Below are 10,609 nucleotides of genomic sequence, written 5' to 3'. Positions count from 1 at the left end.
GGAACGTATGCACTGGATTACAGAGCCAATACCAAAAAGCTCTACATTTGGGGGCATGAAAAAGCAGTAGGACATAGCTGAGGAAGAGAGAGAGAAGGAAAGTAAGCAAGAAGGGCAGGGGTCTATTTAGTTGAATAACAATGCTGCTTACGCCAGGGCATCCTCAAGATTCTGTCTTTGGGCTTTCAAGCATTGGGTTCTTGGAAACCATCCTGTTTTGACTCCCACCCCCATATGCACTCTCACTGTATTTAACATTGTGGCTGAGGCTGGTGTTCTGATCCTGGCTGGGCCCCCAGATTTTTGTATGGCCTTGGTGGCTCTTCTCATGTGTTCAGAATTGTTCATGATATTGGTGCCTTCACAGGGATAGCAGCATTCCGTCAGAATGGCAGGCTTCCAGCTGTTGGCAGCAGCTTGCTAGCCTCCACGTTTGATATTAGAGACAAAGAAATTAAAGCATTCTTCTGGAGGGTGGGTGGAGAGCCCTGGTTTTAAATTTCCCTTCCTTATCTACTTTGCAGGGTCTCAAACTGATGGCCCTCGAGGTACTGTCCACAGTCTGCTTACCTGGCTTAGTACACGCTGATACCTAAAACCCTGCTTTGTAATTTCCTCTTCCTAACTCTGTAGGCACTTTTCCTTCTAATTTTGGACAATCATTGGCATGATTTGGAAATTGCATTACTGTATATCTTTTAAAAAGAGTCAGTGTGGATAAATGACCTTTTCTATTATCTGTATTTTTCATTCCTTTCACAGTGCTCCATTGGCCAGAAATACTGACAGCCACATGGATTTAAACATGCCATGTATGGAGGGTCCTTATAAAACTGAAAATAGGACTACCATATGACCCAGCAATGCCACTACTGGGCATATACCCTGAGAAAACCATAATTCAAAAAGAGTCATGTACCACAATGTTCATTCAGCACTATTTACAATAGCCAGGACATGGAAGCAACCTAAGTGTCCATCGACAGATGAATGGATAAAGAAAATATGGCACATATATACAATGGGATATTACTCAGCCATATAAAGAAACGAAATTGAGTTATTTGTAGTGAGGTGGATGGACTAGAGTCTGTCATACAGAGTGAAGTATGTCAGAAAGAGAAAAACAAATACCATATGCTAACACTTATATATGGAATCTAAAAAAAAAAAAATGATTCTGATGAACCTAGGGGCAGGACAGGAATAAAGATTCAGACATGGAGAATGGACTTGAGGACACTGAATTACAAAAGTTTCTTCACGTATTTTAAAATTTAATTATTTGTGGGTTTTAGCTGTTGTCATTATTTTCTCCCAGTCTGCCACTTTATTGATAAAGCTAACAGTCTGCCACTTCTGTTAGCTTTATCAATAAAGGTTTCCTTCGTTTGTAATGTGTTCCGATATCTGATATATCTTCTTTTTTGATTTTGCCTTAACTCTTTGAAAATTCTTATTTTTCTACATAAATTTTGGAATTGTTTTCCATGTTAAAAATTTCACTCTGGGATTTTGATTGTAATTGCATTGAATTTCGAAACTAATCAAGGAAAACTTAATTCGATGATGTCAGAGCAAGGTGTTAATCTATATGTTGTTTAATGTTTCATTTGTTTAGGTTTTCTGATTTGTGCTTTAATAGTTTAAAATTTATTCTCTATAAAGATGTTCTTTCTTTGGTTGATATCTACATACTTTATAGTTTTTGTTGCTACCATTAATAGTATCTTACATTCTATTACGTTGCCTATCGAGTTATTGCCTATTCATAGGAACACTATTAAATTTTACACATTGTTTTTATACCTAACAAACTTGCTGAACTCCCTTTTAATTTTAGCAGTTTACTGATTTCTTAGGTTTTCTGTGCATTTGATCATGATATTTTAACTGGAAATAATAACAATTTGGTCTCCTTCCTTCATGTTCTTAATGCAGTGACCAGGACTTCCTGTACTGTGTTAAAGAGTGGCAATGATACCAAGTCATTCATGTCTTGTTCTTGACCTTAAGGAAATTGCAGCTAAACTTTTAAATTAAACTTGATGATTGCAGTAGATGGTTGGTAGAAAGCCCTTATCAGGTTAAAGAAGCTTCCCTCTATTCTTAGTTTTCTAAGAGTTTATTAAAAAAACATAGATATTGAATTGTATCCAGTGCTTTTTCTGCTTTTGTTGAGATACTCATGTAATTTTGCTTCTTTAGTTCATTAATGTGATGAATTATTTTAAGTTTTATATTTTCATTTCTTAAACCATTTTTCTTAAATGGGCCCTATTTGATCATGCTTTATGTTTTAATTTCATCATTGAATTCTTAGTATTTATTTATTTTTATTTTTTGTTGTTTGTTTTTTTTTTTACCAAGTACAATTTTTTAATAAAGATAATTACAAAAGATGGAAGAATCAGCTCAGAACGGCCAATTACTTCTTGAATAGAGCAGTTTTTTGACATAATAACACATCAGTTTTAAATACTATCACATAAAGCATGTGTGCTATCACAAATAGCATCACATAAAGAAATTTTGCTTCATAATTAGAAAACTCACAATAAAACTTGCCAAGAAAAACAAAACCAAAAAAAGCCATTTTGAAAATAAATACAGTCCATGCCAAAGTAGTATAAAATGAAGCCAGAAGTCTTCAAAAAGAAAACATTTTTCTTCCCAATATTTTCTCACTGAAAGTGATGAGACTCTCAAATTCAAGAGTTGCTGAGCTGTTCTGATTTGGCTCCTTTGGTATCTGTTTTTTTTCACCACTATTGTCCTTGGACTTATCTTCTTTAACATCTGTTTTTTTGTCCTCCGTTTCCTTCTTGTCTTCTTCAATTCTAGCTTTCTTTGCTCCTTTCTTATGATCAGCCACATTTCTGCGACCTCCCTCTCCTTCGTCCTCAGAATCTGAGAATTCTTCATCACAAGCTATCCGTTTGTCTGATGCTCGAATAGAAATTCTTTTGTCTGGATCTTCTCCATCTTCATCTCCACTGTCTTCATGAACTGCCTCTTCTGGAATAGCTTGCATTTGGACGCCAGCTGCATGTGGCAACATGCGTAAATTTTCAAATAAACGCTGTTTTATCTTTTCCATATATTCTGGAGTGTTCTGGTTTGTCATGTTTGAAGGACTAATATGCAGTTTGAAGTCTGGTCCAAAATACTCAAAGTAATCATTATATGCCAATTCACTGGGAATCTCACAATCAAGGGCAACAGCAGTGTCATATGTCCAACATCGAGCAACATTGCGGATTGTGTATCCACCTCCCCCAAGCATCAGTAATGGTAAATTGAAAGTTTTTACAACTTCTACACATTTAGCATGACCTTTGACTGTCAGATTGAAGCAGCCAAGTCTATCACCGGATAGCGAGTCTGCACCACACTGTAGCACCACAGCACTAGGTTGATGCATCTCCATCACTTTTGAGATAATAGGCTTACATATCTGTCCATATGATTCATCATCTATACCATCCCTCATCGGAAAATTGACAGCATAGTATCTGCCTTTTCCTGCACCAATATCCCTCAAGTCTCCCGTTCCAGGAAGGTATTCCCCATATTTATGGAATGATACAGTCATTACACGATCTGTTGTATAAAAAGCTTCTTCAACACCATCACCATGATGGATATCAATATCAATATATAAGACTCTCTGATGATACTTTAGTAATTCAAGGATGGCAAGCACAATATCATTAACATAACAGAATACTGATGCTTCTGATTTCTTAGCATGATGTAATCCTCCAGCCCAGTTAACGGCCATATCAGTTTGTTGTCGGTTTAACTTCGCAGCCCCAGCCACTGAACCACCAGATGAAAGCTGACAGAACTCAAAGAGCCCAGCAAACACTGGACAATCCTCTCCACCATTAAATCTCTGCATCTGCATACTATACTCGAACATGTTATCTGGTCTTATTGAACGTAGAAATTTGATGTACTCATCGCTGTGGTATTTTGTCATTTCTTCAGCAGTGGCTTTATGGGGACTATATATTTCCATTTTTCTATACAAGCCATAATTTAGCAGCAAGTTATGGGTCATGCGGATCCTATGAGGTTTCATGGGATGACCCTGTCCGTAATAATAATTTCCAATATCACCATCGTAGTAGTAGTAGCAGACTTTCTTCTTGCTGCCTCCCTGACTGTACGCCATGGGCTACCCGGCCACCACCGCCTCCGGCTCCTCTTTTGGCTGCTGCTGCTGCTGCCGCCGCCGCGGCTCGCTCAGCGGGAAGAGAAGAGGGCTGGGGCGAAGGTGGGGGGGTGGCAGTGCCGCAGGGAAAGGCAGGCCGGAGGGCCGGAGGGAGGAGAGGAGGGGAGTGCTGGGAGGGCTCGGTACCGCCCGGCCGAGAGCGACTATTATTATTTTTTTTACATCTTTACTGGAGTATAATTGCTTTACAATGGTGTGTTAGTTTCTGCTATATAACAAAGTGAATCAGCTATACGTATACATGTGTTCCCATATCTCTTCCCTCTTGCATCTCCCTCCCTCCCAAACTCCCTATCACACCCCTCTAGGTGGTCACAAAGCACAGAGCTGATCTCCCTGTGCTGTGCGGTTGCTTCCCACTAGCTATTTATTTTACGTTTGGTAGTGTATATATGTACATGCCACTCTCTCACTTTCGCACAGCTTACCCATCCCCCTCCCCATATCCTCAAGTCCATTCTCTAGTAGGTCTGTGTCTTTATTCCCGTCTTGCCCCTAGGTTCTTCATGACCTTTTTTTTTTTTTTCCTTAGATTCCATATATATGTGTTAGCAAATGGTATTTGTTTTTCTCCTTCTGACATACTTCACTCTGTATGACAGATTCTAGGTCCATCCACCTCACTACAAATAACTCAATTTTGTTCCTTTTTGTGGCTGAGTAATATTCCATTGTATATATGTGCCACATCTTCTTTATCCATTCATCTGTTGATGGACATTTAGGTTGCTTTCATGTCCTGGCTATTGTAAATAGAGCTGCAATGAACATTTATGGTACATGACTCTTTTTGAATTATGGTTTTCTCAGGGTATATGCCCAGTAGTGGGATTGCTGGGTCGTATGGTAGTTCTGTTTTTAGTTTTTTAAGGAATCTCCATACTGTTCTCCACAGTGGCTGTATCAATTACATTCCAACCAACATGGCAAGAGGGTTCCCTTTTCTCCCCACCCTCGCCAGCATTTATTGTTTGTAGATTTTTTGGTGATGGCCATTCTGACTGGTGTGAGGTGATACCTCATTGGAGTTTTGATTTGCATTTCTCTAATGATTAGTGATGTTGAGCATCCATCCATGTGTTTGTTGACAGTCTGTGTATCTTTTTTGGAAAAATGTCTATTAAAGTCTTCTGCCCATTTTTGGATTGGGTTGTTTGTTTTTTTGATATTGTGCTGTATGAGTTGCTTGTATATTTTGGAGATTAACCTTTTGTCAGTTGCTTCATCTGCAAATATTTTCTCCCACTCTGAGGGTTGCCTTTTCATCTTGTTTATGGTTTCCTTTGCTGTGCAAAAGCTTTCAAGTTTCATTAGGTCCCATTTGTTTATTTATGTTTTTATTTCCATTTCTCTAGGAGGTGGGTCAAAAAGGATCTTGCTGTGATTTATGTCATAGAGTGTTCTGCCTGTGTTTTCCTCTAAGAGTTTGATAGTGTCTGGTCTAACATTTAGCTCTTTAATCCATTTTGAGTTTATTTTTGTGTATGGTGTTAGGGAGTGTTCTAATTTCATACTTTTACATGTAGCTGTCCAGTTTTCCCAGCACCACTTATTGAAGAGGCTGTCTCTTCTCCACTGTATATTCTTGCCTCCTTTATCAAAGATAAGGTGACCATATGTGCGTGGCTTTATCTCTGGACTTTCTATCTTGTTCCATTGATCTATATTTCAGTTTTTGTACCAGTACCATACTGTCTTGATTACTGTAGCTTTGTAGTTTAGTCTGAAGTCAGGGAGCCTGATTCCTCCAGCTCCGTTTTTCTTTCTCAAGATTGCTTTTGCTATTCAGGGTCTTTTGTGTTTCCATGCAAATTGTGAAATTTTTTGTTCTAGTTCTGTGAAAAATACCAGTGGTAATTTGATAGGGATTGCATTGAATCTGTAGATTGCTTTGGGTAGTACAGTCATTTTCACAATATTGATTCTTCCAATCCAAGAAAATAGTATATCTCTCCATCTATTTGTATCATCTTTCTTTCATCAGTGTCTTATAGTTTTCTGCATGCAGGTCTTTTTTCTACTTTTGTAGGTTTATTCCTAGATATTGTATTCTTTTTATTGCAACGGTAAATGGGAGTGTTTTCTTAATTTCTCTTTCAGATTTTTCATCATTATTGTATAGGAATGCAAGAGATTTCTGTCCATTAATTTTCTATCCTGCCATTTTTCCAGGTTCATTGATTAGCTCTAGTAGTTTTCTGGTAGCATCTTTAGGATTCTGTATGTATAGTATCATGTCATCTGCAAACAGTGACAGCTTTACTTCTTCTTTTCCGATTTGGATTCCTTTTATTTCTTTTTCTTCTCTGATTTCTGTGGCTAAAACTTCCAAAACTATGTTGAATAATAGTGGTGAGTGTGGGCAACCTTGTCTTTTTCCTGATCTTAGTGGAAATGTTTTCATTTTTTCACCATTGAGGATGATGTTGGCTGTGGGTTTGTCATATATGGCCTTTATTATGTTGAGTAAAATTTCCTCTATGCCTGCTTTCTGGAGGGTTTTTATCATAAATGGGTGTTGAATTTTGTCAGAAGCTTTCTCTGCATCGATTGAGATGATCATATGGTTTTTCTCCTGCAATTTGTTAATATGGTTCATCACACTGATTGATTTGCGTATACTGAAGAATCCTTGCATTCCTGGGATAAACCCCACTTGATCATAGTGTATTATCCTTTTAATGTGCTGTTGGATTCTGTTTGCTAGTATTTTGTTGAGGAATTTTGCATCGAAGTTCATCAGCGATATTGGCCTGTAGTTTTCTTTCTTTGTAACATCTTTGTCTGGTTTTGGTATCAGGGTGATGGTGGCCTCGTAGAATGAGTTTGGGAGTATTCCTCCCTCTGCTATATTTTGGAAGAGTTTGAGAAGGATAGGTGTTAGCTCTTCTCTAAATGTTTCATAGAGTTCGCCTGTGAAGCCATCTGGTCCTGGGCTTTTGTTTGTCGGAAGATATTTAATCACAGTTTCAATTTCAGTGCTTGTGATTGGGCTGTTCATATTCTCTATTTCTTCCTGGTTCAGTCTCAGAAGGTTGTGCATTTCTACGAATTTGTCCATTTCTTCTAGGTTGTCCATCTTATTGGCATATAGTTGCTTGTAGTAATCTCTCATGATCCTTTGTATTTCTGCAGTTACTTCTTTTTCATTTCTAATTCTATTGATTTGAGTTTCCTCCGTTTTTTTCTTGATGAGTCTGACTAGTGGTTTATCAATTTTGTTTATCTTCTCAAAGAACCACCTTTTACTTTTATTGACCTTCGCTGTTGTTTCCTTCATTTCTTTTTTATTTATTTCTGATCTGATCTTTATGATTTCTTTCCTTCTAACTTCGGGGTTTTTTTGTTCTTCTTTCTCTAATTGCTATAGGTGTAAGTTTAGGTTGTTTATTTGAGATGTTTCTTATTTTTTAAGGTAAGATTGTATTGCTATAAGCTTCCCTCCTAGAACTACTTTTGCTGCATCCCATAGGTTTTGGGTCGTTGTGTTTTCATTGTCATTTGTTTCTGGGTATTTTTTAATTTCCTCTCTTTGATTTCTTCAGTGATCTCTTGGTTATTAAGTAGTGTGTTGTTTAGCCGCCATGTGTTTGTACTTTTTACAGATCTTTTCCTGTAATTGATATCTAGTCTCATAGTATTGTGGTTGGAAAAGATACTTCATATGATTTCAATTTTCTTAAATTTACCCAGGTTTGATTTGTGACCCAAGATGTGACCTATCCTGCAGAATGTTCCATGAGCACTTGAGAAGAATGTGTATTCTGTTGTGTTTGGATGGAATGTCCTATAAATATTAAGTCCATCTTGTTTAATGTATCATTTAAAGCTTGTGTTTCCTTATTTATTTTCATTTTGCATGATCTGTCCATTGGTGAAAGTGGGGTGTTAAAGTCCCCTACTTATGATTGTGTTACTGTCGATTTCCCGTTTTATGGCTGCTTGCATTTGCCTTATGTATTGAGGTGCTCCTATGTTGGGTGAGCAAATATTTACAATTGTTATATCTTCTTCTTGGATCGTTCCTTTGATCATTATGTAGTTTCCTTCTTTGTCTCTTGTAATAGTCTTTATTTTAAAGTCATTTTGTCTGATATGAGAATTGCTACTCCAGCTTTCTTTTGATTTCCATTTGCATGGAATACCTTTTTCCATCCCCTCACTTTCAGTCTGTATGTGTCCCTAGGTCTGAAGTGGGTCTATTGTAGACAACATTTATACAGGTCTTGTTTTTGTATCCATTCAGCCAGTCTATGTCTTTTGGTTGGAGCATTTAATTCATTTACATTTAAGGTAATTATTGATATGTATGTTCCTATTACCATTTTCTTAATTGTTTGGGGTTTGTTATTGTAGGTCTTTTCCTTCTCTTTTGTTTCCTGGCTATATAAGTTCCTTTAGCATTTGTTGTATAGCTGGTTTGGTGGTGCTGAATTCTCTTAGCTTTTGCTTGTCTGTAAAAGTTTTAATTTCTCCATCAAATCTGAATGAGATCCTTGCTGGGTAGAGTAATCTTGGTTGTAGGTTTTTCTCCTGCATCACTTTAAATATGTTCTGCCACTCCCTTCTGGCTTGCAGAGTTTCTGCTGAAAGATCAACTGTTAACCTTATGGGGATTCCCTTGTGTATTATTTGTTGTTTTTCCCTTGCTGCTTTCAATATTTTTTCTTTGTATTTAATTTTTGATAGTTTGATTAATATATGTCTTGGTGTGTTTCTCCTTGGATTTATCCTGTATGGGACTCTCTGTGCTTCCTGGACTTGATTAACTATTTCCTTTCCCAAATAAGGGAAATTCTCAACTATAATCTCTTCAAATATTTTCTCAGTCCCTTTCGTTTTCTCTTCTTCTTCTGGGACTCCTATAATTCGAATGTTGGTGCATTAATGTTGTCCCAGAGGTCTCTGAGAGTGTCCTCCATTCTTTTCATTCTTTTTCCTTTATTCTGCTCTGCAGTAGTTATTTCCACTATTTTATCTTCCAGGTCACTTATCCGTTCTTCTGTGTCAGTTATTTTGCTATTGATCCCTTCTAGAGAATTTTTAATTTCATTTATTGTGTTGTTCATCACTGTTTGTTTGCTCTTTAGTTCTTCTAGGTCCTTGTTAAACATATCTTGTATTTTCTCTATTCTATTTCCAAGATTTTGGATCATGTTTACTATCATTATTCTGAATTCTTTTTCAGGTCGACTGCCTATTTCCTCTTCATTTATTAGGTCTGGTAGGTTTTTACCTTGCTCCTTCATCTGCTCTGTGTTTCTCTGTCCTCATTTTGCTTCACTTGCTGTGTTTGGGGTCTCCTTTTCGCAGGCTGCAGGTTCATAGTTCCCGTTGTTTTCGGTGTCTGTCCCCAGTGGCTAAGGTAGGTTCAGTGGGTTTTGTAGGCTTCCTGGTGGAGGGAACTTGTGCCTGTGTTCTGGTGGATGAGGCTGGATCTTGTCTTTCTGGTGGTCAGGTCCTCGTCTGGTGGTGTGTTTTGGGATATCTGTGGCCTTATTATGATTTTAGCCAGCCTCTCTGCTAATGGGTGGGGTTGTGTTCCTGTCTTGCTAGTTGTTTGGCATAGGATGTCCAGCCCTGTAGCTTGCTGGTTGTTGAGTGAAGCTGGATCTTGGCATTGAGATGGAGATCTCTGGGAGATTTTTGCCATTTCATATTACGTGGAGCTGGGAGGTCTCTTGTGGACCAGTGTCCTGAACTTGGCTCTCCCACCTCAGAGGCACAGCCCTGATGCCTGGCTGGAGCACCAAGGGCCTTTCATCCACACAGCTCAGAATAAAAGGTAGAAAAGAAAGAAAGAGAGAAAGAAGATAAAATAAAATAAAGTGAAATAAATAAAATAAAGTTATTAAAATAAAAAATAATTACTAAAAAAAATTTTTTTAAGAAAAAAAAAAAAGGACAGACAGAACCTTAGGACACATGGTAAAAGCAAAGCTATAAAGACAAAATCACACAGAGAAGCATACACATACACACTCACACAAAGAGGAAAAGGGGAAAAAGTAATAAACCTTGCTCTCAAAGTCCACCTCCTCAATTTGGGATGATTCGTTGTCTATTCAGGTATTCCACAGATGCAGGTACATCAAGTTGATTGTGGAGATTTAATCCTCTGCTTCTGAGGCTGCTGGGAGAGATTTCCCTTTCTCTTCTTTGTTCGAACAGCTCCCGGGGTTCAGCTTCGGATTTGGCCCTGCCTCTGCGTGTAGGTCGCCGGAGGGCATCTGTTCTTTGCTCAGACAGGACGGGGTTAAAGGAGCAGCTGCTTCGTGGGCTCTGGCTCACTCAGGCCGTGGGGAGGGAGGGGTACGGATGCGGGGAGAGCCTGCGGCGGCAGAGGCCAGAGTGACGTTGCACCAGCCT

At 38.2% G+C, this 10,609-nt stretch overlaps 1 pseudogene; it reads right to left on the bottom strand.

The window, feature by feature from the left end:
* Positions 1 to 2,572: 2,572 nt before the first annotated feature.
* LOC114891584 lies at positions 2,573 to 4,195 on the bottom strand (annotated as a pseudogene).
* Positions 4,196 to 10,609: the final 6,414 nt, after the last annotated feature.

This window comes from Monodon monoceros, unplaced genomic scaffold (assembly GCF_005190385.1).
Source record: "Monodon monoceros isolate NGI ecotype Baffin Bay Population unplaced genomic scaffold, NGI_Narwhal_1 Super_Scaffold_12, whole genome shotgun sequence".
Lineage (NCBI taxonomy): Eukaryota > Metazoa > Chordata > Mammalia > Artiodactyla > Monodontidae > Monodon > Monodon monoceros.
Note: the sequence above shows the minus strand (reverse complement) of the source record. Positions and strands in the feature narration are given on the sequence as shown.